We start from the raw sequence: 22802 nt of genomic DNA, 5'->3' as shown, positions 1-22802 counted from the left end.
GTCATCCCCTTCTCCTCCTGCCCTCAATCTTTCCCAGCATCAGGGTCTTTTCCAATGAGTCAGCTCTTCACATCAGGTGGACAAAATATTGGAGTTTCAGCTTCAACATCAGTCCTTCCAGTGAACACCCAGGACTGATCTCCTTTATGATGAACTGGTTGGATCTCCTTGCAGTCCAAGGGACTCTCAAGAGTCTTCTCCAACACCTCAGTTCAAAAGCACCACAGTTCAATGACCAATCTAGACAGCATATTAAAAAGCAGAGACATTACTTTGCCAACAAAGGTCCATCTAGTCAAGGCTATGGTTTTTCCAGTGGTCGTGTATGGATGTGAGAGTTGGACTATAAAGAAGGCTGAGCGCCAAAGAATTCATGCTTTTGAACTGTTTTATATATACATATAAGTAAATATAGATATGTGTATATAAGGCTTTCAATGGTGCCCAGCTCCTCAAAAGCCCTCAGTGAATGTCAACTATCGTCAGTTTTTAATAGCATTAGAATGGCACGTTAGCATTTAAAATAGCATTCACATTCCCTCAGCTTGAACTCCTCATTACCCTTTGAAGAGGCACTATTATACCAGTTGAAAAATCAGTCTAAGTGAGAAAATTGATCCAAGAGGATGAGTGACTTTCCTGAGTCAAAAGCTAATCAGAGATAGGGTCAGAACCATGTCTCTGGCTCCAAATATGTTGCTGTTCCCATTACCCCACATAACCTTTTATTATTTTGCCATCATACAGAAGGAAGGTCAGAAATAAAAGTCTATTTTGGTGAATCAATATGGCCTCTTTCTTGGCCAGTGGAACTTTAAAAGATGGAAAAAAAAAAAGAAAAAAAACAGAGATATTATAGAAATCTCCACTGGATATTCAATCAAAGGTGAAATCAATCATGTGTCCAAAATTGTACATGTGTAAAACTAGTTGCTTTCTTTAAGAAGTCAGCTTTAAAATAAAAGACCCACACACTAGGATGCAGGATGTTGGGATTTAATGAGGAAACTGGGGACAGAGAACTAGTGTGCCTGTTTTGAGAAGAAAGTGTCAGAGGTTTGTAGCTGAGAGAACAATCACTTAACTGAGAAGCCACAACAGTTTAGTAGCAACAGGACAATTCCCTTGCCTTGGATTGTGAGTGCCTTTTAACATTGCTCTAATTGGACAGAATATTCTTGTAAAAATCTCTTAAAGCTGTGATCGATGTGATCCAGTCTCAAAAAGCCTGTTTTTAAAGCAAAGTGATGAACCCAGCAATCAAAATGTAATTGTTGACATGACTCTGAGTCTTTTAATTACTTTTTTTTCTTTCTGAATATCATAAAGAGAATACATTGCGTTTAGCAATAAAAACAAATGAATACTGATCACTGTTTCATGCCCTTTCTATAAATCAGCTAAATGGATACTTATAATATCCCTCTGAGTTTTTATTGCTGTTTTAGCTCCATTTTACAGCTAAGGAAACTGAGTCCTGGAGAAGCCAAATAAGTGGACCAATGATATGCATCTTATAAGCAGCAGAGCTGGGACTCAAACCTGGAGGCAACTTCCGACTCTACAGCAACAGCGTTTATTCCCAGCGATATGTGCAGCTCTCCTTCCAGCGCCCATCTCCACACTCCGGGAAAATTCTTCTCATGGTTCTGACCTGATCTCCTCCTTCCTCTCCTGTCTGCATCATAAAAGTCTAAACTGACTAAAAGTTCAATCTGTCTAGGAAACGGCCAGCTTTGAAAGAGAAGGGAGGGGGAGGAAATGAGTGAAGAAGCCTGAAGGGGAAGCAGACAAGAGGCAAGGATGTTCAAACTGGAACTTTCATTAGAATCATTAAATGGAGGCTTTACTAAAACCAACTGCCAGGTTCCACCCACTGGGCTTTGCCATTTGTATGAGACAGGGCCTGAACATTTTCCTTTCTAAGAAGTTCCAGACTGATGCTGGTCTCATGACCATATTTTGGGATCTGTGGCTCTAGGTGAATAGCTTTTTATTCATACTTGAGAGAAGCACCCAATTTTAAAGGTTCTTCCAATTATTCCAAAGTTACACCGTATTGTCCAAGCATACAGAGAATCTACTTATCGGGCTTAACTTCCTCTAACAAGGCACTGCTGATCCCAACCTAAGAGAAGCAAGACCCAGAGGGAGAATTCAAGCTTCCTCTTTCTCTTGGCTAGAGCCAGCCTTCTGAGTTCCCACTGCCTCTTCGAAGGCCTGCCTCTTCCTGTCAGTAACCTGGCCTCCCTTTAACTTCATGGACTAGTAACTTCATTTCTTCTGGGAAAAAAAAAAAAAGGCCATGGCCCTCGCTTACATCCCAAAGAGAAAAGGACACTCACTATATTACAGGGGTAATAGAGGAACGGCTCCTTTACACAAACCAACAGAAAATATATATATACCAAGACAACTGCAGGGAAGAATTGACAAGTGGACAGCAGAGGGTCACAATGAATCATCATCATCATCATCATCATCATCGTCATCATCATCGTCGTCAGATACCCTCTTCTGAAGGGTATCAGTGTAGGAACATGCCCTTTCCTTGTAAAATATGAATACTCTATATTTGTATTAAGAATTCCACATTTAAACCTCATTTTCACCTAAATGAATTATAAATTAATCACATGAATTCCCAGCCCATATTTTATTTTTAATGTTTTGGCCTGGGAGGCCCAAATTCCAAATCCTGGCTTTGTATCCTAGGACAGATTTTACTTGTGCCGAGTCTTTAGAGCATAAAGTCTTCCTTCTGATAAAGTGCATGGAATTACACATCTAGAATAAATAGATGCTTTAGATTGATTAAGCTGAAGGAACACAAGCATTATTCTATTATGTGCACTTCCCTGATGATTTAAATGGATTTATTCAGCTATGTTAAATAATGCATTATTTCAGCAGCACATGCAATTTTGCCTATTTTGCATATGGAAGAAAAATTTAAATACTGTCTTTACCCAGACAAAATGGGACTCCTGTGTCAACATCTTTGGAGAGAGCCAACTCAATCAGTTCAAACTTTTCCAATTTGCTGTGCAATCATAACCCATGTCTTCAGTTTTTAAACTCATCTTGATTGAGATTCTTGCTTTTACCTATTAAATATGACCTCAAGCCTTCTTCTGTTAAAAGGAAGTAAGATTCCTCTGGGAACTAGGGAGATCCCTGTTCAGGCCTGGAAACACTATTTGAATTTAAATACTAATGTTGGAATAATACATTTATGCAAATCACATAGAGTTCGGAGCACAGGAAAAGAATGACCCTAGAAAAGTTAGGTGTGTGTCTGTGTGTATTTATTTGCATACATGCATCTATGCATGAATATATGTATTTGCAAACTGATGCTCTCAGAAAACTTAGAAAAGAGTATTCACACAAGAAGTCCCTGAAAATGGCACAAGAGAAATTTTGAAAAAAGACCATCTTAGGAATAAGTTCCTAAATTCCAACTGATACTATTTAGAGCAATGGACCAAATGAGGTTTTACATGGCTTAGAGCTTGTATTTTGAAGTCTTGAGCATGAATCATCTGAAGTTAAATTATTTTCTTTTACTTTCATATAACTTCCTAAGTCAAAATTCCCAAGGTATCTCTTTGAAATTAAATATTTCCTATAAAATCATAAATTTTCACACAGATAATCTTTTCTAGGAAAAAAATTGATGTACATTATAAATGCATGAGTACCACACTCTGATATATGAGAGAATCACATCAACTTTAGTCAGCATGTGGTTTGTTAATAATTCAACCAAGTAGACTTAATCATAATAAAGCCTATCTTCATCAGATAACAGACATTTAAAAATTAAAGATAAAATCTACAATGCACAAATATTACTTTGTGTAAAAATAATGCTTGATATTACAAATCCATTTAATTTTTAACAAAGTAGGTTCCATCTGTTATACATAATTCTATAAAACAACTAAAATACATTTGGAAAGTTGTGGGAGAGTAAGTAAAATCCCTGTCCCAAACTTGTAAGCACATTTCCATGTGCTATTGCTTTTGGTTTAGATATTTAAATATTAACCACCTTGCCTGAGTTTTCATATTAAGGAGACATCACAATTTTCTACTCCTATAAAGCATCAAAGCTGAAGTATTTTGCTCCTATTTTCAAAGAAAAGGAAAATGAAAGTAGTGCATGTAGGGGCTCTTAAGTAAGCCACAGGTAGGCGATAACCAGAGGCAGAAGACGCATGGGCCAATCTATGAAATTATTTCCGGGTAGGAGGTAGCTTGCTGAGAAGAGTAATTTCATCTTTGGGTTCTAAACTTGGGATGCCTCCTGAGCTTATAAAACCTGATGGTTCAACAACATCACAGAGGAAGATTTAACAGCTCCGTTTGAATTTTATCACTTTCGTCCACTAGTCAGAAGTGTGAAGGAAGTCTTCCAATCCCCCCTAGAATACAGTCACTCTCCACATCTGCGTGTTTTGCATCCATGGATACTGAGGGCTGATGGTACTCAGTACCCCGGACCATTTTATCAAAGGAACTTGAGCATTCACAAATGTTGGTATCCCTGAGGGTCTTGGAACTATTGTCCTGAGGATACCAAAGGAAAACTGGGTTGACTTCCCTACTCCTATGAAGGTGGTGGGTTCCTGAGTTAGCACACCTGTTGACATTTTTTTTTCTTGCTGTTATCATGGAATATCAATTCGGACTCACTGGAGATATAATTAGAAATATAAAATCATCCTCCATTTTTCGTCTCCATAAAAATACACTGCTGATTATCTTCTGTGCAGCCCTCCACATCCTCAGCCACTAATCAACGACCAGGACACACTTCTCTCAGGGAAGAGGTTGAAGCTCTTCTGCATTCTCCATCGGCTCCCATGGAAAAGCTATTTGCAACCGAGGCTGCCCTCTGAGCCAAGAATATAACAAACCCAGACACTTCTGAGAACTTGACGTAGAACAACACTTGTCAAGATTAAGTGGGGCTAAGAATCACTTGGCAATCTTGTTAAAACACAGATTTCTGGGAGTGGAATTCAAGAGGTTGCATCTCTAACAAGCTTCTAGGCTCACTCTGAAAACCACTGACAAGGGATCTAGAATTCAGACAAATGGAAAAGTGCACTTCTCAGGTACCTATGAGTTCACTGAAAGACTTTGTTTTGAATGATCATATACTCATTTCCATGATAATCTTTTCAAATGATATGAGTCTTTCTTTCAGGCTGAACTACTTGGGAAAGTATATCCTACCCAATCCCAGAGAAGTGGCACAGAGGGGCAGATAGAGACACCCAGACTTCAAATAACATACTAGTCAGTACAAACTATCTCCACCCTCTACAACTCCATGCAGGCCCTGAACTTGGCCATGGCATCATTGGGACCTTCCCTAAACTTTTTCATTAATGGTACCTTCTAGAAAGAACATTATAAAATAATTTTGGGGGGAGGGGTAGAGGTAGGGTAAATATAAAAAAAAAGCATGAATATTATTTTACATAATCATACAGACTCCATTAATATGCCTTCCAGAGTTTTTCTATATTTTTGAATCTTACTTTTATTTGCACTACTTCATAAGAATTCTCTTATAATTAAGATGGCTTTCAATGGTGAATAATACCTTGTCTTACACATGTCATAGTATTTTAAACAGTTTTTTTTCATTGATGTACATGAATATTGAGATTGTTTCTTATTTATCACTATTATACTTTACATTATATATATATATGTATATAGATAACACACACACACAATATGTATACACACATTTACATATATATCCATATATCCACAGTTTTGGTACATATCTTTGGACATATTTTTTCCCTGCATTTTTAATAATTTCCTTTAAGCAAACTTCTAGAAGTATAACGATTATGTCAGAAATATTATATATGTGTGTATATATATATACATATATTATATATGTGTGTGTATATATATATATACTCACATGTATAGTAAAACTGTGCCATAACATGGATTCCAAAGAATCCCATTGCAGATAACGTGGATGTCGATGTAAGGTTGACCAGGGTCAGACAGCCGGCGTGGGATCCCAGGTTTGGCTGTGTGACATAATCCATCCCTGTCCGGGTTGTGATGTTACCACCAGATCAAGCTTGTTTTCTCTGATTTAAACATCTCTGGGGATGAATCTAGGTCCTGGGCCTAAATAGGAGTTTCAGAACAACTGCAGTGCTGCCAAAAGTCTCCTGCCTCTCCACCCTAATTCGAGAACACCACAGACAATGGCAGCTGTGTCCCAGCTGACCTGAGCATCTCCTTTACATTCTCTCATCTCCTCTGCAGAAGATGACCATCCCATCCTCTGCCACCTGGATCACTGCAAGAACCCCTAACCACCCCCTCTGCTCTTTCTGCCTATTCTCAATCAACTGCCCGGAGGATCCTTTTCAAAGCATATATCAGTGTTTATCTCCTCTGTTCAAAATCCTGACACTGCTTTGTTTCATTCAGAGTTAAAGTCAAGGTCCCGGCATGACCCTACAGGATCAGATCCTGGGTTACCCCTGGGATCTCATCCCCTATTCTCTCTCTCTGGCTCACTGCATTCAGCCACACCGGCTTCCTGCTCTAGCTCAAACACAGTTTTATAGCTACTGTTCCTACTTCCTGAAATGCTCTGCTCCATGATATCTACTTGGCCAATTACCTCACTTCTTTCTAGAATTTATCTAAATACCGCCTTCTTTAAGAAGACTGTTCTAACCACCTAATTAAATACTGTAAATTCACCACCCTACCCTGCACCCCAGCCCCAACCATTTGGCACTTCTGATTCTTCTTATCTTCACTTTTTAAAAAATATATTGTAATTATCATCTTAATAAACTATGTGACTTAGTTATTTATTACAGTTACTATTTATTATCTGTAAACTCAAGGGCAGTGATAACTTTGTTAACTGGTATGTCTCAAGTACCAAGAAAAGTCCCTGACGCATAGTACAAATGTAAAATATATATATTTTTTAAAGAACATTCAGTTCAGTTCAGTTCAGTTCAGTTCAGTCGCTCAGTCCGACTCTTTGCAACCCCATGAATCACAGCACGCCAGGCCTCCCTGTCCATCACCAACTCCCAGAGTTTACTCAAACTCATGCCCATCAAGTCGGTGATGCTATCCAACCACCTCATCCTCTGTCGTCCCCTTCTCCTCCTGCCCCCAATCCCTCCCAGCATCAGGGTCTTTTCCAATGAGTCAACTCTTCGCATCAGGTGGCCAAAGTACTGGAGTTTCAGCTTCAACATCAGTCCTTCCAGTGAACACCCAGGACTGATCTCCTTTAGGATGAACTGGTTGGATCTCCTTGCAGTCCAAAGGACTCTCAAGAGTCTTCTCCAACACCACAGTTCAAAAGCATCAATTTTTCAGTGCTCAGCTTTCTTTACAGTCCAACTTTCACATCCATACAGGATCACTGGAAAAACCATAGCCTTGACCAGATGGACCTTTAAGCCTGTCCTAAAACAAGAGTAGGGGCTAGGTGAAAAATAGAATCTAATCTTCTGCCACATTACAGTCACATTTTCGTATTGTTGTCACGTTATTTGGGAGATTCACTGTTGAACCAGTTAACCTCACCCAAAAGTGCGCATGGGCCTCTGGGGGCCTTCTGGGCTCAATTCTCTGGCTGCCTGTGCCTAATTCTATACATGTGTGGTCTTGCAGATTGGGGCAGAGATGAAAGAAGTTCTTCCTCATCAAGATACAGTCTTCCCCTGCTTGTCTTCTTAAAGCCCTATTCCTGCCCTACCCCAGGATGACTGGAAGTTTAGGTCCTTATCGTTGTTCAGTTGCTAAGTTGTGTCCAACTCTTTGCAACTCCATGGACTGCAGCACACCAAGCTCCCCTATCCTTCACTACCTCCAGAGTTTGCTCATACTCATGTTCATTGAGTCGCTGATGCCATCCAACCATCTCAAACTTTGTTACCTCCTTCTCCTCCTGCCCTCAATCTTTCCTAGTATCAGGGTCTTTTCCAATAAGTTAGCTCTCTGCATCAGGTGGCCAAGGTGGAGCTTCAGCTTCAGCATCAGTTCTTCTGATGAATATTCAAGGTTGATTTTCTTTAGGATTGACTGTTTTGGTCTCCTTGCTTTCCAAGGGACTCTCAAGAGTCTTCTTCAGCACCACAGTTCAAAAGCATCAATTCTTCAGCACTCAGCCTTCTTTATGGTCCAACACAAAACCATTGCTTTGACTATATGGACTTTTGTCAGCAAATGATGTCTCTGGGTTCTGGAATCCAGTAATTTTCTTCCAAGAGAGACAGGTGAAAGATCACAGAATTTCATATTAATCACTTTTAGAAATGGGTACAGGAAATGCATATTTAAGAACATATGGAGAGGGGGAAAAAAGGAAAGCAGAATAATACAGAATAATAGGATAAGAAATTTAAAATAATGTAAAGTTGTGTGAAATAAATAAAATGTACTCTGTATCAGTTTATCCAATAAGGTTAAAAAAAAAAACCAACTAAAATCTATCCATTCATTGCTGGAGCTGTCTACAGTGCTGCAATATTTAGACTTATTAAAAATGTCCAACTTTAAAGGAAGCAATATTATTATATGAGACTAGCAAAGATAAATGCTATTATCAAGATAAGTATCTATGAAGAAATTTCCAAAGTGACCAAATCTTTAAAAGTTTTTTTTTCAAAACAACTTTCCATTTTGCTTTGAAAACAAATCTAAATGTGTTTTCAGCTTTTCTAGAAAACATGAAAAATTGTCCTGATGGCTTACCTCATTCATCATTTTTACAATTAAGAAAAGATAGTTTCTTCCTGTTTCATATTTGTTCTCTAGACACAGATATAAGGAAGCCGATATGAAGCAGCAAATCGCACAGTTTGGACCTGAATGTGATGGATATGAAAACATCACAGGGTACATCAAGAACCTAAACACAATTACTAAGGAGGAAATTGGGGGATATTAACTCCCTGGGAAAGAAGTGTACTAAAATCTAAGTCATTAAGTAGCTCTTGTATGATTGGAACAAACCCTGAGACCATCTCCCGAAACATCCAAGATTTGGGGAAGGCCACCATGTGTCACTCTAATGGAACCCCTGTTCCCTTGTTGCTGGCGTGAACTCTGATTAATGAAGGACATGCTATGAATGATACAAGTGATTACACTACATAAGTTAGGACTCAGACAGGCCATGGCTTGATTAGATTCTGGAACAAACAACTCCTCTCTCCCGGGGCATGTCTGTCCACAGCATGGCAGTCATCTGTTAAATACTGGCATATTTTACCATGGAGGTTACTAAGGACCAGGGTAGAATTTAACACCTGCCTTCCCAGAGCTGCCTTAAATTCTACCCACCATTACCACAAATAAAAATGAGAATGAAGCATAAGTGAGAAGGCAAGCTCTTTTAAAAACAGAACAGTTTAATAAGATGGAGAAATCTAAATGGGTCTACCATGGACAAACACCAGTTTCTAGCTATAGCTGTAATAAGACTTTGCAATTTTCACTTTGTAAATATTCTTTAATGAGTACCTGTTGTCTTATACCTCAGAGGTCACTGACTTTGGTCAAATGTTTATATTTGCAAGATACAAATATAGAAGTTTGGCAAAAGGAGAAGGATATACCTTTCTTTGCTAACCAGAGCTACTGACAACAAGAATCAACAGGATGAATAACCTTATGTTATCCTAACCTCATAACTTTTGACTTCTTCTATTGTCAGGTTGTTAGGATACACTTATTTTCCATCAGCTACTACCACAGAAAGGCCAACATTTTTATCAATAAGTCCAAGGGACAAACAATCTGCCTGTGGAAGAAAGTGTTATGATTACCTTTTTACATATGGGCAGAAATAATTAGTTAAGGACAGCTTTCAAACTTTCAAAGGAGATTCAAATGGCCAATAGTTATGTGAAAATGTGATCAACATTATTGATCTCCAGGGAACTGTAACTCAAAACAAAACAAAATGAGATATCACGTCACATCTGTTAGGATATGTATTATAAAAAAAAGAACAAGAAATAACAAATGCAGGCATGGAGGTGAAGAGAAACCCTTGTACATTGTCAGTGAGAATGTAAAAAGGAGTATAGATGCACCTGGAGGGCATCATGTTAAGTGAAATAAGCCAGTCAAAGAGTAGCCCTGCATAGTATCACTCATATGTGGAATCTAATTTTCTAAAAAGGTCAGACTAGGATGGTGATTGCTAGGGGTGTGATGGTTAGGCAAATGAGGAGAGGTTGGTAAAAGGGAACAAACTTTCAGTTACAAGATGAGTATGTTCTTAGAATCCAACTTACAATAGCATGACCATAACTGATAATACAGCCGTATTATGTAACTGAAATTTGCTAGGAGACAACTGTTCTCATCAAAAAAAAAGTAAATATGTGAGGTGATGGTTGTAACTAACTTAATTATGGGCATCCTTTCACAGTGTATACACATATCAAACCATCATGCTGTACATTTTAAATAAATTATAACTTTATTCATCAACTATACCTCAATAAAGCTGAGAAAAATGAATAAAAACAGTGGAGTAATTCTTTCCTAAAGCTTACGATTCCTTGTATAGATTTTATTTCAGATCACATTGAGCAGAAGCATAAGGAACACAGGAAGTGTTCTAAAATCCTCCTTAAGTAGCTTTTATAATAAAGGCAAAGGGATGAACTGGAAATAGCATAGAACTCAGATGTACAAGACCTATTTTGCAGTCTTAGCTCTATCTGTTCAGCTGTAGCCTGGGGGTGAGGTTAAGGGAAGGAGTATGATGTGACTCAAAATTGGGGATACAATCTGGGGATGCCTACAACGGTTCATGGGAGAGTATAAACTACTGTCATAAAAGCATCCATTGGAGAGGAAGGGACAGATGCTAAAAATATATAGAAAGTAGAATCAACAAGATTTATGGAATCAATTAGATGGACGGCAGAATGATGGAGGGAAGTGGGAAAAGAAAGGCTAAGGGTGATGACTCAGAGGTTTATGGCTTGGGCCAGAGGCTGAATGGTGGCATCATCCACCAAGATAAGAAATATTTGCAAAAGAAGAGCAATTGGTGGAGGCAAAATGAGTTCAGTTTTAGAATCAATGAATTGTGAGCACTTATGGATTTTTGTAATATAATGTTTAAAAAAAAAACACTTGTAAAAATATAAAAATTTCAGGGAAAAAATAAATTAAGTCTGAAAGTTCTCACCATTTCAAAACAGATAGATAAAGTAAATTACATGCATTTTTACTATGCTTCTATAACACTGTGTGGAAAAACCTGAACAAACTTTTTGGCAAACCCAATAAAAATGCCTGAAGAACTACGGACAGAGTTTCATAACATTAAACAGGAGGTGATAATCAAAATCATCCCCAAGAAAAAGAAATGAAAAAAGGCAAAAATGGTTGTCCCAGGAGGCCTGACAAAGGCTGAGAAAAGAAGAGAAGCAAAAGGCAAAGGAGAAAAGGAGTGATATATCCATCTGAATGCAGAGTTCCAAAGAAGAGCAAGGAGAGATAAGAAAGACTTCCTAAGTGATTAATGCAAAGAAACTGAGGACAACAATAGAACGGGAAAGACTAGAGACCTCTTCAAGAAAATCAGATACCAAGGGAACATTCCATGCAAAGATTGGATAATAAAGGACAGAAACAGCATGGACCTAACAGAAGCAGAAGATGAGGTGGGAAGAATACACAGAAAAACAAGACAAAAGGCTCTTAATGACACAGATAATTATGATGGTGTGATCACTCACCCAGAGCCCAACATCCTGGGGTGTGAAGTCAAGTGGGCCTTAGGAAGCATCACGACCAGCAAAGCTAGTGGAGGTGATGGAATTCCACCTAAGCTATTTCAAATCCTGAAAGATGATGCTGTGAAAGTGCTGCACTCAATATGCCAGCAAATTTGGAAAACTCAGCAGTGGCCACAGGACTGAAAAAGGTAAGTTCTCATTCCAATCCCAAAGAAAGTCAATGCCAAAGAATGTTAAAACTATAGCACAATTGCACTCATCTCACACACTAGTAAAGTAAGGCTCAAAATTCTCTAAGCCAGGCTTCAACAGTTCGTCAACTGAGACCGTCCAGATGTTCAAGCTGGATTTAGAAAAGGCAAGGGAATCATAGATCAAGTTGCCAACATTTGTTGGATCATCAAAAAAGCAAGAGAGTTCCAGAATGTCTACATATGATTCATCACTAAAGCCTTTGACTGTGTGGATCACAACAAACTGGAAAATTCTTAAAGAAATGGGAATACCAGACCACTTGACCTGCCTCCTGAGAAATCTGTATGCAGGTAAAGAAGCAACAGTTAGAACTGAACATGGAACAACAGACTGGTTCCAAATTGAGAAAGAAATACATAAAGGCTGCATATTATCACCCTGCTTATTTAACTTATATGCAGAGTATACCATTTGAAATGCTGGGCTGTATGAAGCACAAGCTGAAATTAAGATTGCCAGGAGAAATATCAATAACTTCAGATATGCAGATGACACCACCCTTATGGCAGAAAGTGAAGAGGAACTAAAGAGCCTCTTGATGAAAGTAAAAAAGGAGATTAAGAAAAAATGGTTTAAACTCACCATTCAATAAACTAAAATCATGCAGTCTGGTCCCATCACTTCATGGCAAATTAATAGAGAAACAATGGAAACAGTGACAGACTTTATTTTCTTGGACTCCAAAATCACTGCAGATGGTGACTGCAGTCATGAAGTTAAAAGACACTTGCTCCTTGGAAGAAAAACTATGACAAACCTAGACAGCATATTCAAAAGCAGAGACATTACTTTGCTGACAAAACTCCGGCTAGTAAAAGCTATGGTTTTTCCAGTAGTCATGTATGGATGTGAGAGTTGGACTGTAAAGAAAACTGAACACCAAAGAATTGATGCTTTTGAACTGTGGTGTTGGAGAAGACTCTTGAGAGTCCCTTGGACTGCAAGGAAATCCAAACATTCAATCCTAAAGGAAATCAGTCCTGATTATTCATTGGAAGGACTGATGCTGAATTGAAGCTCCAATTCTTTGGCCACCTGATGTGAAGAACTGACTCATTAGAAAAGACCCTGATGCTGGGAAAGATTGAAGGCAGGAGGAGAAGGGGATGACAGAGGATGAGATGGATGGGTGGCATCACCAACTCAACGGACATGAGTTTGAGCAAGCTCCAGGTGTAGGTGGAGGACAAGGAAACCTCGTGTGATGCAGTCCATGGGTTTGCAAAGAGTTGGCCATGACTGAGGGACTGAACCGACAGGTTTGCTCATGTCACGCTCATTCCGTTCTGATTCTCTGCAACCCTGTAGGCTGCAGCCTGCCAGGCTGCTCTGCCCATGGAATTTTCCCGGCAAGAACACTGGAGTGGGTTGCCATTCCCTACTCCAGGGCGTCTTCCTGGCCCAGGGATTGGACTTGTGTGCCTTAAGTCTCCTCCACTGGCACGCAGGTTCTTTACCAGCTGGGCCACCTGTCTCATAAACTATATAGTTTACTTTTAATGTCGAACGCTACATGCTATTGCAGTACAATGGTCCCGGCACATCCATCTGTGAAGAATGGCAGGAAAGTGAAGAGTAAAGGTTCTGCGCTGATGGAGAATTTGACCATGAAGAGGAAATATTGTACGTGGAGCAATCTGCCATTACTGTTCTCTTGTGCTCAATGAGTAACAGAGGTGAATCATGTGATTTACCCACAGCATGGCGAAATGTCAGTGTCAATGTGCAGCATTATTCTAGCTGAAAAGTGAGCCCTAAACTCTTATTTGATGGTTGAGGACATCGGTTACCACAGAATGACAACCATAGGGTTCACTGACAGAGATGCAGGACTAGAATTCATAGACAACTCCTCAGGAGAAAACTTATTTGCTTTTTAATACAAAATTACATTTCTTACAAATATATTTTATGGATTCGCGGTAACATTCCTAGCACGGACAGCTTATTCAACCTAGAGTTATTAAAGGAGAGGACAAAAGGAAGATCCCTGAGATTTTATACAATTGTAAACATTCCACCACTAAAGAAAAGATTAGAGAATTGGGTTGCCATTGCTTTCAAAATGGTCATTCAGATTCTATGCAAATCTGTAACTAGAGAACACAGGAAAAAGTAATTCCTTAAACCTAAATTCTGTTCAGTTCAGTTCAGTGGCTCAGTCATGTCCAACTCTTTTTGACCCCATGGACTGCAGCATGCCAGGATTCCCTATCCATCATCAACTCCTGGGACTTGCCCAAACATGTGTCTGTAGAGTTTGTGATGCCATCCAACCATCTCATCCTTTATCGTCCCCTTCTCCTCCTGCCCCCAATCCCTCCCAGCATCAGGGTCTTTTCCAATGAGTCAACTCTTCACATCAAGTGGCCAAAATACTGAAATTTCAACTACAGCACCAGTCCCTCCAATGAATAATCAGGACTGATTTCCTTTAGGATTGAATGTTTGGATCTCCTTGCAGTCCAAGGGACTCTTCAAGTGTCTTCTCCAACACCACAGTTCAAAAGCATCAATTCTTTGGTGTTCAGCTTTCTTTACGGCCCAACTCTCACATCCATACATGACTACTGGAAAAACCATAGCTTTTACTAGCCGGAGTTTTGTCAGCAAAGTAATGTCTCTGCTTTTTAATATGCTGTCTAGGTTTGTCATAGTTTTTCTTCCAAGGAGCAAGTGTCTTTTAATTTCATGACTACAGTCACCATCTGCAGTGATTTTGGAGTCCGAGAAAATAAAGTCTGTCACTGTTTCCACTGTTTTTCCATCTATTTGCCATGGAGTGATGGGACCAGATGCCATGATCTTAGGTGTTTGAATGTTGAGCTTTAAGCCAGGTATTTTTTTCTCTTTCACTTTCATCAAGAAGCTCTTTAGTTCCTCTTCACTTCCTACCATAAGGGTAGTGTCATCTGCATATCTGAGGGTATTGATATTTCTCCCAGGAATCTTGATTCCAGTTTGTGCTTCATCTAGCCCAGCATTTCACATCATGTACTCTACATATAAGTTAAATAAGCAGGGTGACATTATACAGGCTTAGGTTACTCCTTTCCCAATTTGGAATCAGTCCGCTGTTCCATGCCCAGTTTGAACTGTTGCTTCCTGACCAGCATACAGACTTCTCAGGAGGTTGGTAAGGTGATCTGGTATTACCATTTTCTGAAGAATTTTCTAGTTTGTTGTGATCTACACAGCCAAAGGCAGTGGCATAATCAATAAAGCAGAAGTAGATGTTTTTCTGGAACTCTCCTGCTTTTTCTGTGATCCAGCAGATGATGGCAATTTGATCTCTGATTCCTCTGCCTTTTCTAAATCCAGTTCGGACATCTGGAAGTTCACTTCTTTTGAAGCCTGGCTTGGAGAATTTTGAGCATTACTTTGCTAACATGTGAGATGAGTGCAATTGTGCAGTAGTTTGAACATTATTTGGCATTTCCTTTCTCTAGGATTGGAATCAAAACCGACCTTTTCCATTCTTGTGGCCACTGCTGTGTCTTCCACATTTGCTGGCATACTGAGTATAGCACTTTCACAGCTTCATCTTTGAGGAACTGAAATAGTTCAACTGGAATTCCATCACCTTCACTAGTTTTGGTTTTAGTGATGCTTCCTAAGGCTCACTTGACTTCACATTCCAGGATGTCTGGCTCTAGGTGAGTGATCACACCATCATGGTTATCTGGGTCATGAAGATCTTTTCTGTATAGTTCTTCTGTGTATTCTTGCCACCTCTTCTTAATATCTTCTGCTTCTGTTAGGTCCATACCACTTCTGTCCTTTATTGGGCCCATCTTTGCATGAAATGTTCCTTTGGTATCTCTAATTTTTTTCAAAGAGATCTCTAGTCTTTCCCATTCTCTTGTTTTCCTCTATTTCTTTGCATTGATCACTTAGGAAGGCTTTCTTATCTCTCTTTGCTATTCTTTGGAACTCTCTATTCAAATGGGTATATCTTTCTTTTTCTCCTTTGCCTTTAGCTTCTCTTCTTTTCTCAGCTCTTTGTAAGGCCTCCCAGACAACCGTTTTGCCTTTTTGCCTTTCTTTCTCTTGGGGATGGTTTTGATCACTGCCTCCTCTACAATGTCACTAACCTCCATCTATAGTTCTTCAGGCACTCTATCAGATATAATCCCTTGAATCTATTTGTAACTTCCACTGTATAATTGTAAGAGATTTGATTTAGGTCATACCTGAATGGTCTAGTGGTTTTCCCTACTTTCTTGAATTTAAGTCTGATTGTGGCAATAAGGAGTTCATGATCAGAGCCACAGTCAGCTTCTGGTCTTATTTTTGCTGACTGTATAGAGCATCTCCATCTTTGGCTACAAAGAATATAATCAATATGATTTCGGTATTGACCATCTGGTGGTGTCCCTGTGTAGAGTCTTCTCTTGTGTTGTTGGAAGAGGGAGTTTGCTACAACCAGTGCATTGGCAAAACATTTTTAGCCTTTGCCCTGTTCATTTTGTATTCCAAGGCCAAATTTGCCTGTTACTCCAGGTATCTCTTGACTTCCTACTTTTGCATTCCAGTCCCCTATGATGAAAAGGACATTTTTTTTTTCCATGTTAGTTCTAGAAAGTCTCATAGGTCTTCATAGAACCATTCAAGCTTAGCTTCTTCAGCACTACTGGTTGGGCCATAGACTTGGATTACTGTGATATTGAATGGCTTGCCTTGGAAACGAACAGAGATCATTCTGTCATTTTTGAGACTGCAGCCAAGTACTGCATTTTGGACCCTTTTGTTGACTTTGAGGACTACTCCATTTCTTCTAAGGGAATCTTGCCCACAGTAGTGAATATAATGATCATCTGAATTAAATTCGCCCATTCCAGTCCATTTTAGTTCACTGATTCCTAAAATGTCAATGTTCACTCTTGCCATCTCCTGTTTGACCACATCTAATTTACCGTGATTCATGGACCTAACATTCCAGGTTCCTATGCAATATGTCTTTACAGCATTGGACTTTACTTCCATCACCAGTCACATCCACAACTGGGTGTTGTTTTTGCTTTGGCTTCATCTCTTCATTCTTTCTGGAGTTATTTCTCCCCTCTTCTCCAGTAGCATATTGGGCACCTACCAACCCGGGGAGTTCATCTTCTGGTGTCACATCTTTTTTGCCTTTTCGTGCTCTCCATGGGGTTCTCAAAGCAAGAATACTGAAGTCATTTGCCATTCCCTTCTCCAGTGGACCATGTTTTGTCAGAACTCTCCACCATGACCTGTCCATCTTGGGTGGTCCTACATGGCATGGCTCATAGTTTCATTGAGTTAGACAACACTGTGGTCCATGTGATCAGTTTGATTAGTTTTCTGTATTTGTAGTTTTCATTCTGTTTTCCCTCTGATGGATAAGGATAAGAGGTTTATGGAAGCTTCCTTATGGGAGAGGCTGACTGTGAGGGGAACTGCATCTTATTCTGATATGTGGGACCACGCTCAGTAAATCTTTAGTACAATTTTCTATTGATTGTTGATGAACAACCATCGACAGGAGAATATTGGATCCCACCAAAAAAAGATACTCCACGTCCAAGGGCAAAGGAGAAGCCCCAGTAAGATGGTAGAAGGGGTGAAATTGCATTTAGAATCCAACCCCATAACCACCAGTGATGCACAAATAAAACCTTGTGTGCACCAGGACCCAGAGACTCCATAGAGACTGAGCCAGACCTATGTTTGAGTCTCCTGCTGACGTATGAGTCAGCAGTGGCCTGCCACAGGGGCTCTGGGTAGAGCTACCTGGTCATACAGCCTGTGGCATAGACTCCTTGGAGGAGGTCACCATTAACCCCACCATAGAGCCGCAGAGCAGAGAGCCCACAAACTGCAGAACAATTATACCAAAGAAATCCTCGCACTGTTAAGAAAGTTCTAGGAGCCACAACAGATTTCCCAGCCTGCAGATCTGGCAAACAGACTGAGTATTCCCAGATAATTTGACTTTGGAGGCCAGTGGGATTTGATTACAGAACTTAAATGGAACTGTGGAAACAGACTCTTGGAGGGCACAAGCAAAACCTTGTGCACACCAGGACCCAGGAGAAGGAGCAGTGACCCCACAAGAGGCTGACCCAGACTTGCCTGTGCATGTCCAGGAGACTCCGGCAGAGGCGTGGGTCAGCAGTGACCAGCTGCAGAGTCAGGGGCACTGAGTGTAGCAGTGCATGCATGGGACCTTTAGAAGGAGGTCGCCATTATCTCCATTACCTCCACCATAATTTGGCCTCAGTTCAAACAACAGTAAGGGAACAGAGCTCCACCCATCAACAGAAAATTGGATTAAACCTAAATTACTGTAACTAAAATGCTCACCCATTTTCAGGAATGAATATTGCTGCTGTTTAGTCACAAGTGGTGTCCTACTCTTTTGTGACCCCATGAGCCTTAGCCTGCCAGTTTCCTCTGTCCGTGGGATTTTCCAGGCATGAATACTGCAGTAGGTTGCATTCCCTCCTCCAGGGAATCTTCCTGATCCAGGTGTCAAACCCATGACTCCTATGTCTCCTGTATTGCAGGTGGATTCTTTACCCACTGAGCCATCGGGGAAGTCCCTCTTTACTTTATGATATACTCAAGACAATCATTATCAATCCTTTGGCATATAAAATTAAACCCTGTCATATTTGACTGATCTGAACCCACTGGCACTTGCTTTGCTTATTAAAAAACATAGTTTCCAAACTCAGTGAACAACAAAAGTATTTGAAGAACTGTGAAGTTGAAATGCTAGCAATGGGTCAGTATAAACTTCAGCCTTCAAAAGTTCCAGGATCATGTGTAGTGACCTGATCTAAGAACAACTAATCCATTTGAAAAATGGAAAAATGCGTATTTTAATATCACCACACATATACATCACACATGCAAATTGATTTACTTATTCCCTTGGAGGGGGAAAAAAACAAATGCTTTCTCAGTATCTTCATAAAAAGTTAATGTACATCACAAACACTTTCCAATCTATAACTAATACAATCAAGGGAGACATTTAATTAGCAATTCGTCTGATTAACATTCCTTGGAGAATAATTTGTTTTACCAGATGGGCTTCATAAAAATAATTCTTAGAGGATTTCTGTAAAAGAATGAGCTAAGTAATTATAAGATGTAGAAAGAGATAGAAATGTCGAAAATCATAGTGAGAATACATTCATGTGTTCAGGTTGGAAGTCAAGACATGACTGGAATGGTGAAGAATGGTGAAGGGGAGTTTAGGGGCTGGCTCAATGAAGACACAGGGCCCAGGACGAGGACCAGTTTATCGAAAGGGTCAAATCAAGGGTCTGAGTTATATAGAAGCTGGGCGTGAGCAAGCTGTTTCAGAAAGACAAACCCCGAATTAGACATTGGAAACTAAACTGGACCAAAGCCAAGGGAATTTTCAATGCACAAAGGAAAATAAAAGAGAAGGTGGGCATAGAGCCCAGAAAGAATTCTGCTGGACGTTTCGCTGGCAGCCGCATCCACTGACTTCGCCACAGTGCCACGGTTAATGGTCTTTCCTCAGGTGCATACTTTGAGACACACATCCAGAAGCTATGATGGATTCTCTCTTACCCACAAAGAAAAGAGCTCACATTTATTAAGTGACTACTTTTATCAGACACCGAAGTAGAAAACTGATATACGTTATTCCAAGTAGCTTTGTCCTCACTGATTTTTTTTCCCTTTCTGACATTCACAGCTAGTCTACACTTCTTAGCCTTTTTGCAGGTAGGCCTGGCAACAACATTGAGTTACGGCCGATGGAATGGGGGGAAAGTGATGCATTCCACTATCTGGTAACGTTTCATTAAAAATTTCCACAATAGATCCATAATGTCTTTATCCATTTGCTGACTGATGGAAAAGAAAACTATTTTAATACAAAAACCTGAGAAGGGGGTCCCTGATGATCATGTATAATGCTCCCCAACTCATGAACACCCACAGTGGACTCTTGTATTTGTGAGAGATAATGCTTATTGTGATAAATCACATATATTTGGAGATTTGTTTGCTACTGGACCTGGCTTCACTGATATATTTGTTTTTCTAATTTAATCACGACAACCATTTGCTGTACTGTTAATTTTATCTTATCAGATGTATAAAATAAATGAATCATGAATTTGAATTCAAGTCAGTAAGACTCTAAAATATATTCCCTCTCACCAAATACTCTAGTTATCAGTATATGAATTAACAAAAAAAATGTGTTTTATTTTGTTAATTAAAACTAAATTCACATAATATAAATTTTTTTTTTGGTGGGGGGAGGGGGGCATGTCCTGTACAGAATGTGGGAACTTAGTTCTCCAATCAGGGATCAAACCTGGCCCTTGGCAATGAAAGCTCCAAGTCATAACCACTGGCCTATCAGGGAATTCCCATAAATCAGCCATTTTAAAGTGAACAATCAAGAGGTAGTACATTAAATATACTGTGCAATCACCACACATGTGTCTAGTTCTGAAAACATTTTCATCACCCGGAGGGAACTCCATATCTATTAAGCAATATGCCCCCATTTATCCTCTTCCAGTCCCTGGCAACCAGCAGCCTGATTTCTGTCTCTGTGGATTTACATATTCTAGATATTTAATATAAATGGAATTATACAATAGTGTGATCTGTTGTGTCTGACTTCTTTCCCTTAGCACGATTATTTAAGGTTCAACCACAGGGCACCATGTTGTCAGTATTTCGTTCCTTTTCATGGCTGAAAGATACTCCATTGTTTACCATAATCTGTTTATCCGTATATCCAGTGATGCACACATATTTCCACCTTTTGGCTAATATTAATAGTATTTTGGTGAACATGAATATATAGGTATTTATATAAGTACCTATTGCCCATTTGGGGGACATCTATTCAGAACTGGAAATGTTGAGTCATATGAAGACATTGTGTTTAGCTTTTTGGGGAACCATCAAAGGTTTTCTTTTTTTTTTTCTCCACAGCAGCTGTATCATCTTCCATTCCTACCAGCAAACTACAAAGTTCCAATTTCTCCACCTTCTTACCAACACTTGTTATTTTCAGGGTTTCTTTATTTTTAATTAAAGTCATACTAGTGGGTATGATATCATTGTGATTTTGATTTATATTTCATGTTTCTCCAATATTTCCCTAACAACTAAGGATGCACTGTGATTTTTAATGTTCTCAGTGCCCATTTATATGTCTTCTTTAGTGAAATGTCAGTTTAAATACTTTACCCATTTTTATAAAATTGGGTTTCTGTCTTTTCATTGCTGAGTTGTAAGTGTTTTTATATATTCTGGATAATAGGCTTTTATTAGATATATGATTTGCAGATAATTTCTTCCATTCCACACACTGTATTTTCATTTTTTTAATGATGTCTTTTAATGCAAACATGTTTAATTTTGGCAAAGTCCAGTTTATCTGTATTTTCTGTTGTTGCTCATGCTTTTGATGTCATACATAAGGAAACATTGCCAAATCTGAGATCATGAGGATTTATCCCTTGTTTTCTCAAGAGCTTTATGTTTTTAGTTCTTCATATTTAGGTTTTGGTTCATTTTGATTTAATCTTTGCACATGGTGTGATGTAAAGTGTTCAACTTCAGGCTTTTACATGTGAATATTCAGTTGCGCCAGCACCACATGTTGAAGAGACTGTTCTTTTCCCATTGAACACTCTTTGCACATATGTCAAAAGCCAAGTAGTTAATTGATTTAGATGTTTGGGTTCATTTTCTAGACTCTCAAATCTATTCTATTGGTATATGTCTATTTTTATGCCAGTACCACATTGCTTTTTTTTCCTATAGCTTTGCAATAAGTTTGGAAACCAAGTGGTATGAATACTCCAACTTTGTTCTTTTTCAACATTGTTTTGACTATTCAGGGTCCCTCTCGATTCTTTATGAATTTGAGGATTGGCTTTCACTTCTGCAAGAAAGGGCAGTTTGAATTTTCATATGGATTGCATTAAATCTCTAGATAGCTTTGTGTAGTCACCATCTTAACAAAAATCTTCCAATTCATGGACATAGGATGTCTTTCCATTTACTTACATCTTCTTTAATTACTTTCAGCAATATTTATATTTTAAATGTACAAGAATTTTACCTTCTTGGCTAAATTTATTTCTGGATATTTTTATTATTTTAGCTGCTGTTTTATATGAAATTTTGCTTTCTTAATTTTCTTTCTTTCTTTATTTTTTCATTTATTTTTATTAGTTGGAGGCTAATTAATTTATATAATTGTAGTGGTTTTTGCCATACATTGATACGAATCAGCCATGGATCTACATGTGTCCCCCATCCTGAACCCCCCTCCCACCTCCCTCCCCATCCCATCCCTCTGGGCCATCCCAGTGCACCAGCCCCGAGCACTTGGCTCATGCATCCAACCTGGACTGGCGATCTGTTTCACACTTGATAATATACAAGTTTCGATGCTGTTCTCTCAGATCATCCCACCCTCACCGTCTCCCGTAGAGTCCAAAACTCTATTCTATACATCTGTGTCTCTTTTTCTGTCTTGCATATAGGGTTATCATTACCATCTTTCTAAATTCCATATATATCCTTAATTTTCTTTTCAGGTTTTCATTTCTGGTATTTATGTTGCACCCTTCAATTTTGCTGAATTTGTTTATTAATACTAGTATCTTTCTTTTCTGCAAACTTTTAGAATTTTCAATACACAGAACATATAATCTGAAATATAGATACAGTTTTATTTCTTTCTTTCCTATTTTTCTTATTTAATTTTTCACC

The 22802-nt window shown here is 39.0% G+C and overlaps 1 protein-coding gene across 4 annotated transcripts in view; it reads right to left on the bottom strand.

Annotated features, from left to right (window-relative positions):
• The window catches only part of MACROD2 (mono-ADP ribosylhydrolase 2), a 2170814-nt gene that overhangs the window by 807847 nt on the left and 1340165 nt on the right, over positions 1 to 22802 (bottom strand). The gene's annotated exons all lie outside the window — the stretch shown is intronic.

The sequence above is a fragment of the Odocoileus virginianus genome, chromosome 9 (genome assembly GCF_023699985.2).
Source record: "Odocoileus virginianus isolate 20LAN1187 ecotype Illinois chromosome 9, Ovbor_1.2, whole genome shotgun sequence".
In the NCBI taxonomy this organism is placed as follows: domain Eukaryota; kingdom Metazoa; phylum Chordata; class Mammalia; order Artiodactyla; family Cervidae; genus Odocoileus; species Odocoileus virginianus.
This window is presented reverse-complemented; position numbering and strand designations above follow the sequence as displayed.